The following is a 23,957-nucleotide window of genomic DNA, read 5'->3' as shown; positions in this document are numbered from 1 at the left end:
AAAGGAAAAAGTCTGTACTTGCTGGGAAATTAGGTGTCCCAGCATCAGACTAGAAGGTGAAGGAAGTGGTCAACATGTTTCTCGCTAATAGTACAGTGACATGCGATTCGTCAGGACCTAAATGGAGGTAACCTGTCTACAAAACATGATCTATCTGAGTTTCAGTGACTCATAATAGTGGATAAAAAGAGGTATCTGTTGCGCACTGTTCCTTGCCTAAAGTAGGGATATAAGGGAGGACACATCAGCAACAGGTAAAATTAATAACTCATGCTCAGGGTGACCTTAACACACACAGTGACATACTAGTGAGGGTGCCGCTAGTATGTGATTAAAACCATAAGTGAGTACTCAACTGAGGGAACACAGTGAAAACCATGTCCCAATGGCAGAGTACAGTTTAAAACACAGCAACAGCAGTATTCAGATCGAACCCAACCCACCTAATGGTCAGGATATGAGTGTTACAACAGTAACCAGCGGGTCGGACATCGGTGGTGAAGCCTCTGTATCTAAGGCTAAGTACAGAAGAGGGGAAGAAAAAGAGCATGCGTAATGTCATAGGTGCTAAAGGATTAAGCACGGTAGCAAGTGCCCTGCCTGTCCTGGCTCTGACCAGCATCAGTATTGACCGTTCATAGTAGATGTGGCAGTAAAAATGGTAACAATAATAAAATGAAAGCAATTGTACAATGCACCAAGCATCTCATGTCAAACAGCAGACATCCAAGGTAAAAATGTGTGTTCCCTGCTGCGGAATTGGTGAAAAATGGTGCCCCGTGTTTATGCTAAACAATAGTTAGGATTAACAAATTGGTTGAAGTAGTTAGAGCACCAACGTGATTCATAGGTATCAAGCTTGCCGGTCCGTAGGAACTCTAGGTTTTAAAACAAATGAGCCCCTCAGCAAGAACGATCCAAAGGGAGTGCGTGGATCAAGGCTAGTTTGAGCACAATGGAACCCCGGAGACCGCACCCTGCGTACAACATCGTGTCTGGTCAGTGACACCTAAACAGGGTCTCAGCGAACTTGGCGCCCCCAGAGTGTCCCAGTGTCCCAGCTAGTCTGCCCCCTTAGCGTTACTGAGTGTGCGAGGTGGGAGAACACTCGCCCCTACTTGCGCGTCAGAAACATGAGTTAGTTGCGCGGCAGGGAGTAGAGTTAGTAGCGCGGGCGAAGGAAGGCTAACGTCCCTGTGGAATACAAAAGCGCTGCGCATTCCTCTACCGCCCGCCCGTGACACTTACTTCGCTGCTCCCGTGTCCGTGCAAGTTAGCCTACCCCTCTCCGCTGGTACCGGGTAGAACAGCTCCGGGGGCGGCCATGATTTTAAGGACCGGCAGAGCTAGGTGGGTTCATTGAGACGGCCGCAGGTCACGTGGGTCGGGTTAAGAAGGTGGTGGCCATCTTTGAAAGGAGTTCGGGATCGGATTATCCAAATGAAAGCTCCTATTGTAATTATATTATGCAGCGAAAAGGCACAATTGAGAGCGATCGTTTGTGGCGCTAAGTGGAATGTGAATGGAAGGCTGAATATGGGAATAAAAATAAATGTAGTTTAAAACTTGCTCATTAGACCACAGAAGCCATCAAATCCAGTAGAGTGCAAATGGCGGCCATGTTGGAGAGGGGGGATAACATGATGTGGTGTTAAAATATAATCAGTGTGTTAGGTAACTGAGCCCAATTCTAGTCAAAGCAGTTCCCAATAAAACCCCCTCTATGTAGTAATCAATAGGGAGGAGGAGGGGAGGGGAGAATTAAACAGTAGGACCCCACTATGGTGTGATCAGTAGCAGGATACAAGGGGATATGAAAGGAAGTGACCGGTCAAAGTGAGCTCCATGGAATATCCTCGTTCAGGCCCTTTCTGTCCGTAGCCAAACGATGTATCCATCTTTGCTCTTTAAAGAACAGGTTATGTTTGGATGCATTCGGACTGGCTTCAAGAATGAGCCACTTCAGGGAGTCTGCTGTGTGGTTCTTTTCAATGAAGTGCTTGCACATCTTGGTGTGATTTCTTTTGCAACGGAAGTTACTCCGATGTTCTGAGATGCGTATCTTAATGGGACGCGTGGTCATCCCCACATATTGGAGCCCACATGGGCATGTCAGTAGATAAATATAGTTGGGTGTGTTACAGTTAGTATGGCCCCTTAGTTCCCAAGTGAATTTCTCGGTGAGGGAAATAGTCTTATGTATAGACGTGAAGGGGCACGCACTACACGACCCACAGGGGTAGTGTCCCTTAACTGGTGGTAACTGCGACAACGTCATTTGTCTGGTTGTTCCCGATTTCTTGGGTCTAGTCTGGATTAACATATCTTTTATATTCCTTGACCTCTTGAATGCAAAGCGGGATAATTCCAAGGTGAGATCGCCCGTGTTCAGGATCTGCCAATGGCGTTTGATAATCTTCTTGACTTCATTAGAGGCAGGCGTGAATGTCGTCACACATGTCATAGGGGTCTTCCCTTGGGTTTCCGGGGTCCTACGTTCAAGCAGTGCCCCCCTGTGGTTGTTCAGTGCTCTTTTCTGGGACCTAGTGACTTCCCTGTTAGGATAGCCCCTGGCGATTAGGTTTTTGGACAGAATGGCAGACTGGGTCTTATAGTCAGAAAGGCTGCTACAATTACGCCTGGTCCTCAGGAACTGCCCAAAAGGTAGATTAGCCCGCAGTGCTTTGGGATGGTGACTCGTATAGTGGAGAAGACTATTGCGGTCAGTGGGTTTCCTGAACATGGTTGTGCTCAACTGACCCTCTGTTAGTCTGATAGTTAGATCTAGGAAAGAAATCTGTGCAGCAGAAGCTGTCATGGTAAAGTTAAGGTAGGGATTGAGGGAATTGATCCATTCAAAGAAGTTGTTGTACGAATCGGCAGTGCCTTCCCAGAAAATCAAGATGTCGTCAATGAACCTCTTCCACAATTTGATGTTAACGTGGTAGGGGTTTGTATCTTGGTGTATATGTTTTCCTTCAAAGTCGGCCATGTACAGACAGGCCACCGATGGTTGTGCTCCCCATTGAGGTACCCTGGGTTTGGTGGTAGTATTGCCCCTTGAATTCGAAGTAATTCTCCGTAAGTGCTTGAGTGGCGCATTCCATTATGAATGCTGGTGGTGTGTCCGAGTTCCAAGCCTCAGCGTTAAGGCACTCTTCAATCACCCCTAGTGTGGCCCTCTGTGGGATGTTAGTATAGAGGGCCTCCACGTCCAGGGTAATTAGAAAGTTGATCTGAGTGCTTTCTTGAAAGTCGTCTAGTAGTCGTAGAACATCAGTGGTGTCCTGAATGTAAGAGGGAATGCGCCTAACCAGGGGCTGAAGGTAATGGTCAGAATTGTGAGAGTGGTTCCAATATGGAATCAATCCCCGAGACAATGGGGCAACCAGGTACAGGTCTTGTACCCTTGTGGATCTTGGGCAGGATATAGAAGTACGAAACCCTTGGTTCTTTCTTAGTCAGGAATTCCGCCTCCTTCTTGCTGATCCATTCCTGGCATTCAGCGGACTCCGCTATGCCTGATATTGTACGTTTCATGTGTGCAGTAGGGTCGGCGGGGATGGCTGTGTAGTAACGTCTATCCCCCAGTTGTCTAAGACATTCGGTGCCATATTCAGTTGTATTCATCAGGACGGTGGCACCGCCTTTGTCTGCCTGTTTGATAGTTATTGATGGGTCATTGGCAAGGGAGTCCAGTATCTGCAACTCAGCCTTAGAGATATTCTGGTGGTGTTTGTGGTTGTCCATAGCCTTGATTTCCTTCAGTACTGCCTGTTCATAAGTGAGGATTTCATTAGGGACCATCCCACTGTTAGGGGTGAAGGTAGAGGGATTATGAAGGCCTGAATCCTCAGTAGCTTCATGAGGTCTCCCATCAAAGAAGGCCCTAAGTCTGATCTTGCGAAAGAACTTCTGTACTTCGCATATCTGTTGAAAATGGTCAATCTTAGGGGTCGGGACGAACCCGAGTCCGTTTTGTAAGACCTTTTCCTCATCAGACGTGAGTTGGCGTGCCGAAAGGTTCATCACCAGGCTCACTTCCGGGTTGTTTTGCTCCTGGTATCCATCCCTTGTGGCAGATTGTCTTCCCACTGTACCCTCTTGTCTGGTGCGTTTCCGCGCTTGCGCCCGCGCCCTCTGCCCTAACCTCTGCCTAAAAAAGGTTGGCACCACCCTGTGGGGCGAATTCAGGCGGGTACTGTGCGCCAATTGGTGGTAAGGTTGGAGGAAATTGGGGGTAATGCCAATACGCTGGAGGGCCATGGTACGGGGGGTGTGGGTAGAACTGTTGTCCACGTCTACCGCCACGTTTGCCCCGTCGTTGATGTGGCTGCCAGTCATCTCCACTGGAGTTACTGTCGCTTTTGGAACCTCTTCTTGCGGAGGCTGCGCTAGAGTCAGAGAGGTAGCCCGTCCCGGGTGGGACATAGTCCTCTTTCAGATAGGGATAGACTTTTTCTTTTGAGAAGCGTTGGATTTCTTTCTGTAGCTTATTGACCTTCTGTGTCATCAGGTAGTCCTTATGCTCAGCAAGGTCTTTATTGAGTTCTGCAAGTTTAGTTTTAAAACCTGGGTTAGGAACCGCATTCTTCAGTGCACTTTCAGCGATCTGGATGCGGCTGAGCAATGTATCTGCCAGGCGTTTGGCCGTGTTGACAATCAGGATGAGGAGGTCGTGAGTGCATTTCCAAGAAATTTGGGACCACTCGATCTTAAATTGGCCATCCTCCCAAAAGATCCTAGGAAAGTTTTTGACAATGAGGCCGTTGGGGGCAATCTTGGCTTTGAAGTATTCAGCCATAAGTGCCCCATGCAGGGTAATCCTAACCCATTCTCTTTTGAGGTCTGAGAGGGTCTGCCAATCTGCGGAATTGCTTCCCGTGGCTGTGCCAATCTCTACTCCAAGGATTGACGGTATTCTAAGAATAGCTGCTGCATCGTCTTCGCCGAAACTCAATGCTCAACTCAATTTTATTATTGTTACCATTTTTACTGCCACATCTACTATGTACGGTCAATACTGATGCTGGTCAGCGCCAGGACAGGCAGGGCACTTGCTACCCTGCTTAATCCTTTAGCACCTATGACATTACGCATGCTGTTGTCCTCTTTTTCTTCCCCTCTTCTGTACTTAGCCTTAGATACAGAGGCTTCACCACCGATGTCCGACCCGCTGGTTACTGTTGTAACACTCATATCCTGACCATTAAGTGAGTTGGGTTCGATCTGAATACTGCTGTTGCTGTGTTTTAAACTGTACTCTGCCATTGGGACATGGTTTTCACTGTGTTCCCTCAGTTGAGTACTCACTTTTGGTTTTAATCACATACTAGCGGCACCCTCACTAGTATGTCACTGTGTGTGTTAAGGTCACCCTGAGCATGAGTTATTAATTTTACCTGTTACTGATGTGTCCTCCCTTATATCTCTACTTTAGGCAAGGAACAGTGCACAACAGGTACCTCTTTTTATCCACTATTATGAGTCACTGAAACTCAGATAGATCATGTTTTGTAGACAGGTTACCTCCATTTAGGTCCTGACGAATCGCATGTCACTGTACTATTAGCGAGAAACATGTTGACCACTTCCTTCACCTTCTAGTCTGATCTTGTGCTGGGACACCTAATTTCCCAGCAAGTACAGACTTTTTCCTTTTTAATTGAAGCAAGGGACCACCTGAATAAAGTTGTTTTCTGGTACCCTTTGCCTCATTTTAACTCACCGCCCTGTCTACAACCTCCTGGCCCCTCACCCGCTTTTGACCCATAGGCAGTTGGATTAAAAGATCTCCGCTAAAGTGCCCCTCTTTGAGGTGTCGCCCGTTGGGGATTGCACCGCCTGCCCAACGAGGAGCATTGCCTATGATGAAGCATGACACCTGCAAGGGTGTGTGAGGCCTCTATATCCAACAAAATGGATACCCCTTGGTTGGTGTTCTCCCAACTTTCACCTCCAATTCTTGCTCGTTGGCCTGACCCCCATATCACACACTCTCCCTCCCAGGAACAGCCCTGTTCTCTTTTGTAACGTTGGAAGGAAGTATGCCACAGTCCATGAGGGAGGCGCTGATAGATACCATACTTAAACCTGGCAAGCCCCACAACGACTGCAGCTCGTACAGACCTTTATCACTACTTAATGTAGATGCGAAGTTGTATGCAAAAGTGTTGGCGACTCGCCTTGCGCTGCGTGCACCACAGTTGGTTGCACCGGAACAGGAGGGGTTTATTCCTAACAGAAATCTCACCTATATTATTCGAACAGTGCTGGGCACTATACAACATGTCAGACAGCATACGAAGGCAATAGCAGTGTTTCTTGACATGGAAAAGGCCTTCGACTCCGTCGAGTGGCCCTTTATGGTACGAGTATTGCGGAGACTGGGGTTAGGTGAGCCATTTCTACAAATGATTGGTGCTTTATATCATCAACCGACGGCTAGACTTCGCTTGGGCGACCTAGTGTCCGACCCCTTTCCGATCAGCAGAGGTACTAGGCAAGGATGCCCGCTCTCACCGAAGCTTTATGCGCTAGTGGCTGAACCGCTGGCATGCGCTTTGCGAGAGTATCATAGCAATGAAGGTGTCAACTTTCCAACGTATAAGATCGTAATTTCTACATATGCAGATGACACTCTGCTATACGTTCGCGATCCGGAGGCTAATCTGACATCGGTGCTCAGAAAGGTGGTGCGATTCGGTGCTCTCTCCGGCTTGAAGATAAACTGGACGAAGTCGGTGGCCTTCCCCCTGACCCCAACGACAACCCAGTTCGACATGGAATACCCGTTACAATGGTCTTTAGAGTCGGTACGGTATCTGGGTATCAGGATACACACAGACCCGGAAGTTTTGCTTCGAGAGAACTATGGGGTGGCATACAGTAGGCTGGAGGATGATGTAGAGGTGTGGTGCAAGCTACCTCTATCCCTAATGGGACGCATAGCCATCATGAAAATGGTAGTACTGCCCAGATTTTTATTCTTGTTCAGTGCCATACCGATGGTATTATCAAAAGTTTTCTTCAAAACTCTAACACAACTCATGATTAAGCTGGCGTGGGGAGGCAAACAACCCAGAGTGAAATGGAACCTCCTCACTCTACCGTACGAGATGGGCGGATTGGGGGCTCCAGACTTGGAGCTGTACTATAGGGTGGCTCAGGCTGCCCTTTTACATACATGGATACACGGAGATAAGCAGATCCCCCACATATGCATGGAACGTCTCTTTGCAGATCCACTTCCGCTCCCGGCCACAGTATTTAAACCGGTGGATCGCAGAACGGGCATCTTAGAATCTATTACTGCCACGAATCATGCATGGCACTCTCTTCTTCAGGTACAAAACTGTGTTTTCTTATATTCCCCTAAAATGCCCATTGAGTGGACGTTATGGTTAACGCCAATCGTAGAAAGAGGGGTTACTCAAGCACTGCGCAAACTGGGCATTGCTAGTGCAGGGGACTTATTTGCGGGAGGCAGAGGGAAAACGTGGGACCAGGTGGCGTCAGACTGTGGAGTAGCACCATTGCTACTCCGTTTCCAATATCACAGGGTGCGCAGCGCGCTGCTGGACCTTCTTGGTCCAGAAATGGCGGAACCACCGGAGATCATAGAACTTACGCACGTGATCAAAACGGACCCCCCCCCCCGTAAACTGATCACAAACTTGTGCAAGATGGCTAGGACGCATAGTGAGCAGCAGCTCATGAAAGCTAGAATAGCCTGGCAGAGAGATCTGCAGGTGACGATAGACAATGGTATGTGGCGTTATTGCTGTTCAAATACAAAAAAACTGTCTTTGAATGGCAGGCATAGGCTGATACACTTCAAGTTTCTTCAAAGAGTGTACTACACCCCGGAGAGACTCCACCGGTATGGCCTCAGGCAGTCGGCAGAATGCGAACGTTACCACGTGCCAATAGCGGACTTCATGCATCTTGCATGGTGGTGCCCGGGAATTCAGAGGTTTTGAGACAGTATATTCACGGAAATGAGCATGATACTGGAACTTGAACTGGCCCCAGAACCGGCCTTGGCACTATTGGGTTATTCTAGAGGGCTGCCGGTTGCGATCAGACGCTTGGCGGATATGGGAATGCTAATAGCCAGGTGAATGGTAGCTCTCTGTTGGATGAGAGGTCCACTACCGACAGCCAAAAGATGGGCGCATGATATGCTGTACTGCTGCACGCAATCGGAACACTATAGTGAGCTACTCCCTCCCACGAGCCGCCAGAAGAACTTTTGGGGTTTGTACCAAACACATCTTCGAGCTAGAGACATAGAGAGTGAAGCTGTTGAGGAACCGGGTGGGGAAGACGCACAGCCAGACATCTTAGAACCGTCAGAGGATGACTAAACAGAGTTGCACAGCACACAGACGCAGGAGGTGAGCCCCGATGAGAGCGCAAGGAAGCAGTGGCGTTGGGGGGGAAACTGGGCGAACACATAACAACACTTCAAGTTGCCCAAAGATCTCTCTCAACGGTCACACGGGGTCACTCGACACAGCTCTCTTATATATTGGATATGGCACCTTGGCAGACTACATTATCTCACGATGGAGGCAGAGACAAACGGCATGGTATATATATGTATAAGGGAGGACAAGGACGTGGGCCAGGTGTGTGCAAGGGTGGGGGGGTGAGTTTAGAGTTTGTTCATTTAGATGAGGTCTTCAATTCACAGGAGATGTACAGCCAACTAGGATCAGGATCGGGCTGCAACTAGGTGATAACGAGGGGGTTCAATTATGCATAGGACTGTGAAGAATTTGATATCCTAGGCTAAATATTATTTGTTACTAACTGCTTGAGCACAGGCCTATCACTCGCCGCCGGGCCCCCGGATTGTCGGCTACATGGCTGTGTACTTTAAGATCGTGCATACTACTGACTTGAGACCTGTCTGCTGCCGGCCTCCGCGTTGTAGGCTACGGGCTGTGTATGATAACAGCTGTGATCAATAAAGGTTTTTGAAAAATGTATAAAAAAATAAACAAAAAAAAGAATCTTTCAACCAGGACTCAGTAAGCAGCAGCAATTTCCAGCCTGTACATCACTGCTGCTCTACAGTTGCTTAACATGCAGTACAGAGCTAAACGTAGTGGAGAAGTGTGGCTCAGTGGTTAGAGGCGGCAGACCCGGAAGCTGAGATCGGCCGTGGACCAGGGTTCGATTCCCCGCCTCGGCGGGTCTCGGGCTCCAAAATACCACGGACTCAATAATTCTCGCTCCGGTGCCTACTCGACTCACGGGGTCACACTCTGCGACTCTGGGCAATAGCTTGCTTAATCTCCACTATGGCCCCTCGCAGTGGGATGCCTGGCTTTCACCTTGTGGATACCCTGCCGGGGTATCTCACAGGGGAATACCAGGACGGGTTCCCTAAGCAAGCGCTTAGATACCGTGTCGGTGATTTGCGCTATATAAATACATGTACATTTACATTTATAGTTCCGGTGCTTGGAGTGTTCAGGGGTTCAGTCAGAATAGGAATAGTGGTTCTTTTTAACATTATCTTTGCCAAGTGAGTCTGATGTGTAGCTCTATGTGATGAGATAGTTAATATTATGCTCAAGGACATTTTATCCATGGGAGCCGAGGGGTCGGAGGCCAAAGTGGTAGAATGGGAATGTGTAATATATTCAGCCAGCAGGTTATGAATTTCATCTTATGAGAGACAGGGACGGAGTCTATTACGGTGAGTTTCACAGTTGCTTCTCTGTATTGTGTGAAAAGCATGTTTGTTCTGCAGGAGGGAGAAAGAGAATCCACAAGAGCAGTAACTACTGAGCTGAAGTTAGACGCTGAATGATTCAAGTGATAGACCTTTTAATTGAGGGGAGTAATTTTGTGCTGGAAGAAGTTCAGATCAGTGGAATTGTACCTTGGCTAGTACCCATTGTGCACCTTCGTCAGTGAGCCATGATTTTCTTTGAATATAGGTAGGTCCACAGGTCTGTCTGAGAAGGATAGCCCACCATAACTCTGCAGATATTCCATCTACTGTGCAAGTTGTCATGGTTGGAGCTGATGCTTTTAGTGTATAACAGTAACTTCTCATAACCTCTATATTCAAGTAAAATCCCTTTTCACAGTTTCGATTAGGATTAGCTGTGGTATCAAAATTGAGTTGTGGTTATTGGGGTACACCTGCTCCTTCCTCACACAATTAGTTTGTCTCATAGATCGTGGGACTTTTCCTATTTCTGTTTGAGGAACGCACATAGGTATCATCCGTTGAAAGAGGAAGCGTTGAGCACATGGCAGAGTAGTAAAAGTATGGACATGGAAGATTCCTATTTAAGGATTGCGTAGAGGAAACAGCATATGTGGGAGGTGGACGGGGTAAACACAAGAGAGAGGTTATAAGCAGTTTTTGGAGTCCCAAGGGACAATGTTAAAAGAGCAGATGTGTGATAGGGAGGTAGAAGAGGAGAATGAAATAACACCAGCGTGCGAGGTAGAGGAGTTGGCAACAACGTCAATGTAAACGTCTGGGAATGGTTGAAGGGATGAAAGTGAAGATGGACTAAGGCTAGTCGGGCTGAAAAATGTGGGGATCAGGAATTAGTAAGGGGGAAAAAGAGTACAGGGGTAAGTGAGGCTGTCAAGGGAAACATGAGGGCTATATCCTAATTTGCGATGTATCCCTAAGGTGGGAGTAAGGCTTGATGAACTGAGGGAGAGGTGGGCTTAGAATATGAGTGCAGTTCAGGTTTAACGGATGGTGTTTCTTGTCTGTGGAATCTGATATGGTGTAGGGTGAAGATAGGTCTATGCGTGTATCTTCCATAGAGTGATAAGGGGTACGGGTGGGCAGAAAAGGCTTCACCACGCAAGGGAGTGAACAATGACCGACTCCATTGATTGAGAGTGATCAAAGATGGTATAGCGAGAGCTCACCAACCAGAGAGTGTGTACTTGTGGGAAGAAAGATGGGAGGGGAATCCCCAGGATAGTGGCCAGTGAGCGAGTTGGCCAGTTGCTGAATAGAACTTCACTGGTATTAGTCTTCACAGGATTCAGATGTACGAGAAAAGAAGCCTGATGAGCGGAGCAGAGTTGTGACAATCAGATAAGGCCCACAACTTACAGGAAGGGCATAATCCTAAGCAGTGAGAGTTTTGTGAGATTGACTCTGTAAATCAAAGGGTATCCTCAGCCCAGGACCAGAAGCAGTGCAAAAATCTTGAGCAGTAAGGGTATTGTGAGTGTGACTCTGTTGGCGTTGGAAGGACAGAGAAGAGAACAGCCAGTTGCTTGAGCCCAAGACTTAGACCAGAGATATAGTCCTGAGCAATGATAGTGTTGTGAGGATGCTCTCTGTAAGTCAGCCCAGGATCTGGGGCAGTGGGGTGATCTGGAGAGGTTAGTGTATTGTGAGGGTGATTATCGGCAGGGGTGAGAATGAGCTATTGTGTCTGGAGATGTGGGAAAAGATTTTCATTGAGGGTGCAGGTGGTCTGAGAAGAGTTGTGAAAAACTGTCTAATAAAGTTAGACTAACACCAAGTGGATTGAATAATTATCTTCATGTCATTTTAAAATAAATAATCATTGATCTATATTAGGACAAAGGGAGATATTTTTTGTGTTCTGCTATGCAGAATGTTTGAGACACAGGGAACATTACATTCCCTGATGAAAGTGTCAAGCCAAAGACACATGTTATGAGAAAAGAAGACAAAGTCCATTTTGATCTTCCTATAGGAACCACAGTGATATGGGTCAGTGATGATTATTTCAGGGAACTCTTCCAAACTCCTATGTTTTACATTTTTCGTAGATGCTTTAGAAAGATTAGGTGGATAGATTATTTTAAACACAGTAACACCCACTTTTCCAGCTGTGTGATCTGGCTGCTGAGGAGGCAAAAGTTGTGCTGGTCACAAAATAGCACCATGTTTAGACGGCAGAACGGAAAGAGGAAACTGTAAAAGCTGTGCAGTCAATTTATTGTGATGAAGTTCATCTTGTAGAGATCTAATTAGTATATGTTGAGACTCAGTTCATCTTACAACGATCTAATTAGTGTCTGGCAGTGTAGTGAGGATGAACAGTAGGACCATTGAAGTTCTAAAGGCATTAGTAAATATTTGTCTTCTATGTAGGTAGTGTCCTCTTTCCTTGGCTGCCCTTTTGTTTAAGTCAGGGTCTCAGGTGGAGCTGGAGTAGAGTGTAAGGAGTCTTTCTTCCTAGCCTGATTGGTTAGCCTGGAATAGAAAATCTTTAGATATCTCTAGATATAGGCAAATAATGGTTCTCTTGAAAATCGCTTTAATGCCAAAAATACAAAAAATACATATTTCATATATGGTGTCTACCTCCATGAACGGTGCTGGGGACCATAGTCTGCATGGAAACTATAACATTCACTCCTCTGTGAATAATCAGTGGTAAGTAACCTCTAACATCAACACTTCTACAGTCTCCTCCAAGGCCAAACCCTCTATGTGACTCTAAGTTTATACAGCCTGATTCATGAAGCTAAATTGCACTCTCAAAGGGCAAGATTCTCAGAATCTTGCCTTTTGCGAGTGCAATTTTTGCATTTGGGATTCATCATCCCAAATGCAAAATTCGCTATTTAAGAATTCGCACATTTGCGAAGAATTGAATTTAAGGAATCTCTATTTGAGATTCCTTAACCCCTTCGACGCTCATGACGAGCTGGGCTCGTCATGCAGTAGCCTCCCAGCACGCTCATGACGAGCCCAGCTCGTCATGAATAATGGGTTTTTGTAAATCCCAGCGCAGCAGCAGAATATGATGAGCTTCCAAGTGGTTAAATGCAATTCATGAAGCATTTTAAAATTGCGAAAATGCAATTTTGGGCCGCTATTTACCGAGAGGTCAGACCTCTCGGTAAATAGCAAAAACTTAGAAAAATGCTTTTAAAAGCATTTTTCTAAGTTGCATGTTGCACACACACATGTCCTTTGGACATGTGTGTGCGCAACACCTGTTTCAATTTGCATTTAAGGGGTGCTACAGGGTGTCCTTTGGACACCCCTGGCACCCTTTAAATCGCTATCTTATTTGCGATTAGCTAATTGCTAATCGCAAATAAGGAATACTCCCCATTCATTCCTATGGGCCTTTTGGCCCATAGGAATGAATGGGGAGTTATTCCTTTTTTTGCGATTAGCAATTTGCTACTCGCAAATAAGGAATGTGTAGGAATCGCTATTTATTTAGCAATTCCTACATGAATACCGTTTTGCGAGTCCTTAATAGCGATTCGCTATGAATCGCTATTAGGGGCTCGCAAAACGGCCCGTTGATGAATAAGGCTGTTAATCTTGTAAGGAAATTAGAGATGCCATGATCGTGATTACTAAACAGTCTAGGGACCCTACTATAACTACTATGACCTCCATCACTTTAGAGCAAGATGCTTTCAGTCTCAAAGTCTCAACCTCCTTTCCTGGAAGATATAACTTTGCTATGTTCCAAACATACTCCTACAGATTGTTTCACTAATCCGTGACTAAGAAAGGCACTATCACCAACTTTAGTTAATAACCCTAACCTGCCTCCCTCAGACTCTGCCAATTACTTCCCCATAACCAATATACATGCACTACCTAAAATAGTGCCAAATGATATACTGTGGCAACCTCAAAACCACATTGAAAAGCATCATTTTCCAACCCCTGTACAGCGAGGCTTTAAACCTTGGCATGTTGCAGTGTCTGCTGTGGTGAGGTCAAATCTACATTTAAAGGTATCATATTATATCCCTTATGTACTTTGCATAGGACAGATTCTGTATTGGTGTAGTTCAAGGATGACATCTTGGGATATACTGACCGAAGTACTTGTTCTGTGCTGGTCATACTTGAGGTCTTAGCAACATTTGACACAATGGACCATACCAGCCTTAAGGAACACCTCTTCTTCACTGTAAATACCAATTGTTTTGTTCTTTTCTATGACAGTGGGCCCAGTATGTAGGTGCTTATCTGTTCAGCAGGAGTAGTGGCAAGTTTGAGGGACCTCCGGGCTCTGCCCTCTCGCTTACTGTGTTTATTGTTTACTTCTGGCCTCTTTTTTATTTGGGCATGAAACTTACAATCTCCCTGCAGTCATACACTGATGACATAGCACCGAACTCCTCATTTTATGGGCCGTGTTTGCACTCAATTATTGACTATACACTACATTTATTTTCCCAAATAAGCTCATTCAGGATCGAAAAAACTACCAACAGCGACAATCTCCTTCAAGTTATAGAACTTAACGAAGTTTTATCTTGACTTCTGGATAAACCAAACAATCTCAGCAGTTTACATACAGTAAATTAAAAAAGAATAACATGTACCAACAATTCAATTTCTAATATTGCTTCTGTGTCAGTAGAGGTTATATATCAAACTGTGAGTCCAGGTATAAGTACCCGACACAATCTTGGGAAATGTTTTGTAACATCCTCATCAATTCCCACCAAAGAACCACTCTGCTACCTAAAATATAAAAGAACCCTCACACTTAGCAATCTCTCGGAGTAAAATATCACCGCCTGTCCCTCAGCAAAAAAAAAACTAAACGAGGCCCTCTAAATGGTGTGAATAATGCCATCATCCATCCATGCCTGCTAGAAACTGACTGAGAAACACCAAAAAACGTTACAAAAAGCAGCAATGGAAACATAGGAAAGCTTAGTCAGACACTTTTTGGGCTAAGCTGATGCATGCCTGTAAACATTGCACTTTAAAAATCTTTTGGTTCTTATTCTCTAACAAGACCATCTAACGTGTTGATTAACTGCAACATACCCAAAGCCACATGGGTCACGTACCTATCTACAGCATTCAGTAGAGAACCACAGCCCAAAGGAGTCCCTGCTTGGACTGAACAAAAGGTCCTTACCAGTTACTCCAGCTCAACACCCCTCACAGGTTTCAACCATAATGCAGCTCTCGGAAGCTCCAATCAAGCATTAGAAATATGCCAGATTCGAAGCCGATTCAATCAACTGAAAAAAAGGAAAATTATTTTGCAAGCAAGCCGGGACGCTGCTCCCGGCCCAAATGGAATTCCACCGGCATTATTCTAGGAAAATCCCTCTTTTTGGGTTGGAAAATCTGTCTCATTGTTTAACTGTGTATTTACAACAGGGTCAATACAGGATAACTGGAGAGGGTCAATAATAAATACAATTTTCAAAGCTGGTGATAGATCCAACCAACAAAACTACTGCTTAATAGCTCTCTTGGACAAGGAGGCTCAGTACTTTGCCACATCACTTTGACCGATCTGACTGCATGGGCAAATACAAATAGTATCAGACCCTTCAATTAAACAGGGTTCTTAAACACACTAACAAACGTCTTGGCTTTAGCCCTCACCATGGAAAAACAAAGAAATCTAAACTTCCACTTCACCTGTGTTTTATCGACTTTAAATCAGCTTTTGACTGAGTAGATCATAGCAAATTGTAGACAAAACTTGTAAATTGTGGTATACTATCTTTCCTATTGAGAGGAATTCAATTGCTTTACACAAAAAGCTGGATTCAAATTAATCTAGGGGATAGGTCCTGCCTATCGAGAAAGATTCACACAAACCAGGAGTTCAAGCAAAGGTGTGTGCTGTCACCAGCCCTTTTTAACCTATTTCGTTCAGAAATTATGCAGACTCTCTATGATCAACAGCTAATCCCGACGCTTGGGCTCCCTTACTTTAAACTACCTTTTGTATGCAGATGTTTTCCTCTGTAGCTCCACAAAAAAGTGCCTTCAGCATCCGGAGTATTTTCGCTATGCCTGTGAAAACGCTCTGGGCATTAACTGGACTAAGTCAAAAGCAATGCCTATTACAAGACACGAAAAGAAGGGTACATGATTTCACAAGAAGCACCCTCTGGAAAATGTGGCGTCATACAAATAACTTGTAGTCGTCATAGATGAAAAATGAACCTTTTTGCCCCAAGAACAGTTACAAGCAAGAATGGTAAATGCACCTTTAGCAGCTTTTTGCACATTTTTTTTTATTTTTTTAAAAATACTTTTTATTGTTGCATTAAAAGTATCACAAGAGAAAATGTAAGCACACGGGCTGGCTTCAACATTCAGCCATCACCCGTCAGTTACGCAACTTTTCCTTTTATTAGATTCTGAGGATTGCACATGAATCAAGAAAACGCATGCAGTTTTAACCGAACTCATAATAGGTATACATAAAATGAGAAAAACAACCCCCGAAACAGCCGCCGCCATGCCCGTCTCCCCCCCCTCCCTCCCGGGTCTTTCCCACCCTCTCCTGGCGCATTTTCATCCACCCGTCATAACTGAGTTATACAGCACGGTCTTTAACATGACCCCCTCCCAGTCACTGCCATTGGGCCTGTATCGTCATGTAGGTGCTCCACAGCTCCCCCTCAGGTTCCCTGTGGCTTCACTTCAGCCCGTGATATCGTCTCCACTTTGCCCACACTCTCCGAAACTTTTTGGGGCAGCCCCTGGCTTTATAAGTCACTCTCTCTGCCGCCATATATAAGTCTAGTCCCCTCCTCCATTCCTCCAAGGCCGGCGGTTCGGCCGCTCCCCAGCGTCGTGCAATGTCTCTTTTCGCCACCACCAAAGCCAGCACTAGGAAAATGATGAAGGGACGGGCCAGGTCCACTTCAGTCGTCAAACCCAACAAAGCCAGCCTAGGGTCACGTGGTAGAGTAGTTTCCAGTACCTCGTCCAATTCTACAAATATTTCTTCCCAGTAGGCTTGTATGATCTCGCAGCCCCAGAGTGTGTGATAGAAGTCGCCCTCCTGCTGATGGCACCTAAGGCACGCCGTGTCCATGACCTTCCCCATTTTGAAAAGACGTACCCTGTCGAAATAGGCTCTATGTAGCACCTTCAGCTGTATGAGGCGAAGCCTGGACTTAATCGCTACCTCGCGCGGGTGCATAAGAACCATCTCCCAGTCTAGGTCCTCCATCTCCCCCGTGTCTGCCTCCCATTTGTTTCGCAAGTCTTGTAGGTTGCCTAACATATTGTTGGTCAGTGTTCTATATGTGAGGGGTACTGCCCCCCACCCTATGTGTTCCTGCAGTAACCTACCCTCCAATGGAGCGTATTCTGGGATGTCTGTTAGAGTTAGATTTTGTGCCCTCCAGGCATGTCTCAGTTGCGTGTATTTGTAATACTGAGTATTATGTAAGCCAAAGTCTCCCTGGAGTGCGTGGAACGTTTTCAGTTCTCCCCTTGTAATCACGTCCCCTATCGTTGAGATGCCGATGTCATCCCATCGTCGGAAGCCTTTCAGTTTATTAAGTTCACCCAGCCACTACAAAGCCATAGTGGTGTCTGTCGGGTGGGCCGCTTGTCCCATCCCATGCGGTTGGTCGCCCTATGCCATGCCGTCAGCGTAATCCTAGTGGCCGGCAGAAGTTGTCGCCCTCCGCGTCCTCCGTACAAGTAGTACAAGACGTTGGTATTAGACCATTTTGACCTTTCTAGTGCATAGGTGGGGTGATCTATTGCCGCATGCAGCCATTCATTAATCGGAGTGAGATGTTCCGCCCAATAATATGCTTCTAGGTTGGGAAGGGAAATCCCTCCACTGTATTGGTGGCGCTGCAATGTGGCTAAGGCCACTCTCGGTTGTTTCCCCAGCCATAGGAATGCTCGCAGGTCCGCATGAATTTTATTCAAAGTTGTAACCGGTAGCGGATAATATTCGTTTTGAAGGGCATAGAGGAACTTTGGAAGCAGAACCATTTTATAGAGTGCTGCGCGACCCAGTAAGGTGAGCGGGAGCTGCCGCCACCTATCCATTTCTACCTTCGCACTTGCCATGATTCGGGCCACATTATTATTAAAGGAGAGCGTCCTGTCCAGTGTTATGTACACTCCCAAATATTGGAAGCCCTCTGTGGTGTGAATGAGGAGCTCCGGCAAGCAATCCCTTCGCGGCAGGCCTTGCGGGTCATATAGAATCGATTTATGCCAATTAATAGTATGGCCTGCCCTCGCGCCGAAATCAGCCAGCTCCTTAAACAGTACTGGGATTGTGGCGTCCGGGTCCGTAACAAACAACAAGACGTCATCGGCATACAGTGAAATTTTCTCTTGGGTATCCCCCGATTCCCCCCATGTGAAACCCCTGATTCCCTGATTCTGCCTAACCCGGATCGCTAGGATTTCTATTGTCAGTGTGAAGAGTAAGGGGGACAATGGGCATCCCTGGCGCGTTCCCCTACCAATGTGGAATTCGCGTGACAACCTTCCATTGACCCGCACTCTCGCCTTCGGGGCTGAGTACAGGAGCTGAACCCACTGCAAAAACTTAGGGCCAAAGCCAAACCTCCGTAATGTCTCTAGCAAGAAGGGCCAATGGACCGCATCGAAGGCCTTTTCTGCATCCAACGAGAGGAACCAGTGGGGCTCGCACCTCTCCCGGATTTCTTGCAGCCAATTGTGCGTGCGGCGGAGATTCAATTTGGTTGCCCTGTCCGGGAGAAAACCGGACTGGTCCGCGTGTACCAGATCCGAGATTACCTTCCGCAGGCCTCTAGCAAGAACAGTGGCCAAAATCTTTGTCTCCATATTGAGGAGAGAAATCGGTCGGTAGGAGGCACATAGCTTTTTGCACATTTTTAAACAATTTAAGTGGCCCAAGCTCTCAGCCACTCTTATCTGTCATGGCGGCAACATTTCTCCCATTAATCACTTATGGAAGTGTGGTGCTTTTAGAACAAGATGCGGCAACCCTAGATAGGTTGCTCATTAAGGCTTACAGAAGGGTGTTCAGGATCCAAAAATATGTATCCCCGTTACAGATTCGCCTTGAATTTGGCCTTACACATTAAATGATTTTGAGACAAAGGGCCTTCATTAAGTGCTGCTACAGGCGGAGGTGTGCCTGTGATATATCACATAACAAACCACTTTGGTCTGTGATATCCACTTCCTTGACGTCATCATTTAGATCCTTTTTTGCACTCCACGCGCACGCATTATGGGACAAGCCACTACCATACCAGTCCTTCAAAAGGGGACTCAATGTAAGCGTAAAGAGGAAATCTCTGATTGAGGATAAATTAGTCCTGACAAAAAGAACCCATGCGTGGATGCTAGTTGATGGATATAATAAAGCTTAAACTGGCTTTTCAAAAGAAAAGCAACAGTGGAACAATCTGCCAGTGTTTCTGAAGGCATGCCACGACTGGATGTCAGCCAACTTCATAAAGTTCCACCAGTCCAAAAGAGAACAAGAGAAGTGATTTTTATTTTTTGGCTAATATGACGAAGCTGATGATATTAGTAGGTGACTCTCTTAACATCTTGACTCACTTATGAGTCCTTCCGACAAAGTTAAAAGCCCTGGGGGTCTTATTTTCTGCAGCAGGGACAATGAAGCCTCAAATCATTGCTATTGTCAGCAGTTTTCACGAAATCAGCAAGTTGAGAGCTCTCTTACCTTGAAAACAAATGACAAATAAGCCCTGGTTTTGGGTGCAGTGGTTAACACACATCTGGATTATTGTAGAGCTCTTTACCCCAGACTCCCAGCTTATAGTTAGATTGCAGGTGACACAAAATAAAAATATGCTAGGCTTCATAGCCACAAAAGTGACCTGGTCCCCTCTGCACTGGCTTCCTATAGTTGAGTGTGTCATGTTTTAGTAAACATTCAAAGATTTCACCTCAGAATGAGAGGAAGGCACTACTTCTATGTATTTTGATTTATCTGGTGGAACTCCTATCCCCTCACTGTCTTCTTTTTTTCCAGGATTCTGGAAAAAGCTGAAGACCTGGTTGTTCAAGCGACCCCTGTTGGATCATCAAGGAGGATGAGCTTAAAGCAAAGGTAAAAGGGTATGTAGCGAAGCAATGGACAATAAACGAAAGCATGGACAAGAAGGTAGGGCCATATTGGTATGTGGCGGATGAGTTACCACCAGATAGAGGGCTGTTGAGAAGGTTGTGGTCATTGGTATCCTCAGTAAGAACACGGATAATTCTGTAGGTTTTATAGACCAGGTGGTTATGGACAATAATGTATAACTTGTATCAAAAGAGAAATAATGGTATCAAGAAGATATTCGTCTAAAACTTGTCAAAACATCCGGGGAGAGGATGTAGCCTTACGGCCAGAGTGGTCGACCTCGAAGCTGGGGAACCGGGTTATAGCCTCTGCAACAACGCTCAACATCCTGTGATTCTGGGCAAATCACTTAATCTCTCTGTGCCTAACAAAAATTAACATGTCCATCGGTAACAAAACTGGTGCTCATGTAAAGCTCTCTGATACCCGATGCCTCGGGTCTAGTTCGCGCTATATAAAACTCTAAAATATTTTTTGAAAAATATAATTGTACACCCTCTGCAGTGATCGATTTGGGGTAAATTTTAGGATATGGCTAAAGAGAAAGGACAACTCTCACAGATTAATTGGGTGAATTGGAGGAAAACGTGGAAGGAATATTTGTGGAGGTTCTGCATGACTTGCCATGCTACATCGGAATGTCCCCATTTGTGGTTTTGAGAGGCTTGTAGAGGGGCTCTAGTCTCATCAGGGATTAGATGAGAGAGATACACTTCGAGTAGCACAGGACAAAAGAGTAAAGAAGGTGCAGGGTGGCTATGGAGGAAAATGAGAAGGGATTTAAGGGTCCAAGTGGGTGATAAGATATGTGGTAAAATGTCAGGGTTACACGGAAAAGGAAGCCTGCATGAAGTCATTTCTCTTGCACACTAAGCACGTAAAGATGTCGCAAAATATGTTGATGTGAGAATGCTATCTATTTGAGGAATGTATATGAAGGAAGAAAAATTTAAGATTACTACGAAATCTCAGAACAATGTAAATACAACTATTGAACTACAAGTACCAGAATCCCGAGGGGCGATCCGGAGGAGGGGCTAGCGGTGTGCGCTCCATTGCGGTGGTTTCTAATGTAAATACAATGATTAATAATTTTCGAACTGTAAGAAATTAATCTCGGTAGCTCTTGTGAGGACTCGAGTTCTGAGGAAAATAAATTTCATTTGGGTGACAATTGGATGTGAAGAGTTTTCAAAAAATATCTCATACAACTTCTAGATGTATGTCAGCTCCATGGTATGCTTGAAAGTATCTAACACCCCCCCTACTCATTTTTTCAAGGACTAGGTGCACACCATCAAGTAAGAGCCGATGACCAATCTGACTGCCAAAATTCCCAGGTGAATAATGTGCAAAAGTGTCTTCCTACTTTCCTCATCCCTCAGCTGCGTAAGGCACAGATGGACTCCCAAATATATAGAGAGTCGTATTTGATCCTCTTGGGTAAGTCGTCTGAAATAAATTATTTTTTAAAAGATTTATTTGCAGCAATGCCAGCATTATACATGGTGAGGGAGGATCTGAATGATTTTCAAAAAGCCTAAGTGTCTTATCTTTCTTTTCAGAGGTAGGTTGCATTCTCCTTCATCTTTCTACATCAGATCAAAGTTAGTCAATATATTGGCCAGCTCAGAAAACCTAAACGTGAATTCAGTTTATAGATTCGAGAAAGCGCTAAGTAATTAGCCCAGCACTGCCTGGGTCTAATTCCCCATAAATTATCCATAGATTTGTTTTTCCTTCTGAAATCTTAGATAAGTATGTATGCCCAGGAGAGGGTATTCATTGTAGTATGTGGTTTGTTTGTGCCTGTCATCTGCACCCAAAGCAATTGCGAGTTCAAGGTCCTGAGAACCTTGGGATCTTTTTCCAGACCCACAACATCTGTCAGATTTGTATTCAAGCACTGATAAGGTGTGGGCTCTGTTAGAGATTTTGTGCATTTAAATCAAAAAGTGCTCTAATAATTGTGGGCAGAGTGTCAATCAATCAATCAGTCGAACTGCAAATTAGTAACGTTTTTACTATCTCACGAAAGGCCCTTCCACTAAAGATTGCCCTAATGCTAGCATAGTCTGAGTTAGTTTGTGTGCTGAAGTACTATCTAGTATTGATGCACCTCATTCAGGCACTACTGGCCCGTACAACTTGGTGATCACCCTGACGAGCTCAGCGAGTTGGCCAAATATAGTCAACAAATTAGTTATATACAAAGGACAACAGAACTGGACAGGCTGCGAGCGGAGAAGGCAAAGAACTGGGACTGGCTTGGCCATCCTGTCAACGGACTGGGACGAATTGTTTTTAATAAGGAATAATATAAAAGGATAGTCGATGGATTATATATTATTATGTCCCGTTGCACTTCAAGTCGGCATTTCTCCTAACAGAAAACGCCTCAATGTCGTTGATGTTGACTGGTCTTGTAATTGCTAAGGCATTTTATTTCCTGTAGTCGATCTTTTGTCATGTGATTTTGCACAAGGGTAGGTGGTGTTATTACCTTTCACCCAGCATCGATGATTTTGTTTTCGGCACCTCCTTAATAGATTTGTGTTTTTTAATGTAACATTGTTAAGAATTTAATTAACTGAAACAATAAAGAAATCGATTGATTGAATTGTGGGCCGAGTACTTAATTTACATTTTCAGCTCACATGTTTATACTGATATGGAGCTATTGTAATTGAAACGAGTTTGCTATCATATGGCAGTGTGTTTTACCTTCCTAGAACAACCAGGCTTCAGTTAGGCCTTGACACCATGTTGTCTAAGATGAATGCCGTATCATCATGTTCATTCTTCGTTTATATTTCTGTCTTAGATTAGGTGCAGCAAGATATATATTTGTTTATTTCTGAATGACACTGTTCTCGAAGAGCCTGCTAGTAATCCTTTTGCAACATTTTCCAGGGGTCTTCCACTTGTATTACGGTATTGCATTTATTCACAATGGTTCACTGTTGTTTATGTAACTAGTCTGTTCTGACACCGCCAGGTGACATTATGCCAGAAGGGGATAATTAAATGTTCATGTAGTGGATTAGTGCTAAGGTGACAAGACCCTGTGATATGTAAAATGTAAAATTGTGATTTGCTGGAGCAATTAGCACACCACACTTATTTTGCAGTTTTGTACTTTCCTATGCAGGAAAAAATCTTGAATTTAGGGGTGAGCCAGAAGACTTTTCCTATGCTTCTGGGGATGCTGTCTAATTTTTCACTGATTTTGCTGCACATTTGAGACTGAGTTCTGTCTGATTTCGTTCACATATTTTGAATTTTGTATGACTATCGCAATTGATTTCCATGTACTAAATTAGATTTCTGCTGCATTTGCATTTTTCTAATTATTGTATTGCACTTTAATTATTTAATAGACCTTCGTGTCTTTTTCCAAATTCCTCTCTAGAACTCACTTATTGAGTCAGTCCTTTATTTATCGACTGTATTTTAAAATGTTATTTTGAACCTTCTCTCTGGGACATATTGCCTCGTGATTCAAGGTTAACATCTTTCCCTATCCACACAATATCTGAGGATGCATTTAAGATATCGTTTTCCTAGAGGGACAACACGCCCAAAACTCCATGTGACTTCTGTAAAACGGTCAAGCGGATTGTTTCCCACATGTCAGAATCTTTGTATTGAAGGTCTCACACGCTGCACAGTCATTTGATCTATGGTCAGAGAGCCCTGATGGTACCCTGAATGGACATGTCACAATCGGCTTTCCTACAAGAATACCTACAGAAAGGTCCACCATCAGATAGCAAATGAGACTGGACACTTAAAAATGTCTGCAAACAGAGAAATAGCCATTTATGAGATACCTAAGTCTGTAGTATTCCAAGGAACTCCAGTCACAACAGAAAAGGACTGATTCACGATTGCACTAATGTTAGGGGGACTGCTGAGACATGTCGCTGTAATTAGGAAGAACTGTGGCCTTTTCTGTCTAATGAGCTGGAGAAGCTGAACAAGTTTCAGGATTCTCTTTTTCACACTGTGATTCATGTTATTGTATGTGCCTCTATAAGAATACTGAAGTGCTCTGGCACTCTAGAATCTGGTTTGTAAATAATAATGCATGACATTCACTTTCGGGTCAAC

General features: G+C 44.9%; 1 long non-coding RNA gene across 1 annotated transcript in view; it reads left to right on the top strand.

The window, feature by feature from the left end:
* The window catches only part of LOC144762507 (uncharacterized), a 44,468-nt gene extending 23,197 nt beyond the window's left edge, over positions 1-21,271 (top strand). The window contains exons 2-3 of the long non-coding RNA XR_013596103.1: positions 19,749-19,826; positions 21,126-21,271. This is a non-coding gene — a long non-coding RNA (uncharacterized LOC144762507). The remainder of the gene's footprint in view (positions 1-19,748; positions 19,827-21,125) is intronic.
* Positions 21,272-23,957: the final 2,686 nt, after the last annotated feature.

The sequence above is a fragment of the Lissotriton helveticus genome, chromosome 6 (genome assembly GCF_964261635.1).
Source record: "Lissotriton helveticus chromosome 6, aLisHel1.1, whole genome shotgun sequence".
NCBI classification, from domain to species: Eukaryota; Metazoa; Chordata; class Amphibia; order Caudata; family Salamandridae; genus Lissotriton; species Lissotriton helveticus.
The sequence above is the reverse complement of the archived record's forward strand: the minus strand, read 5'-3'. Positions and strand labels throughout refer to the sequence as shown.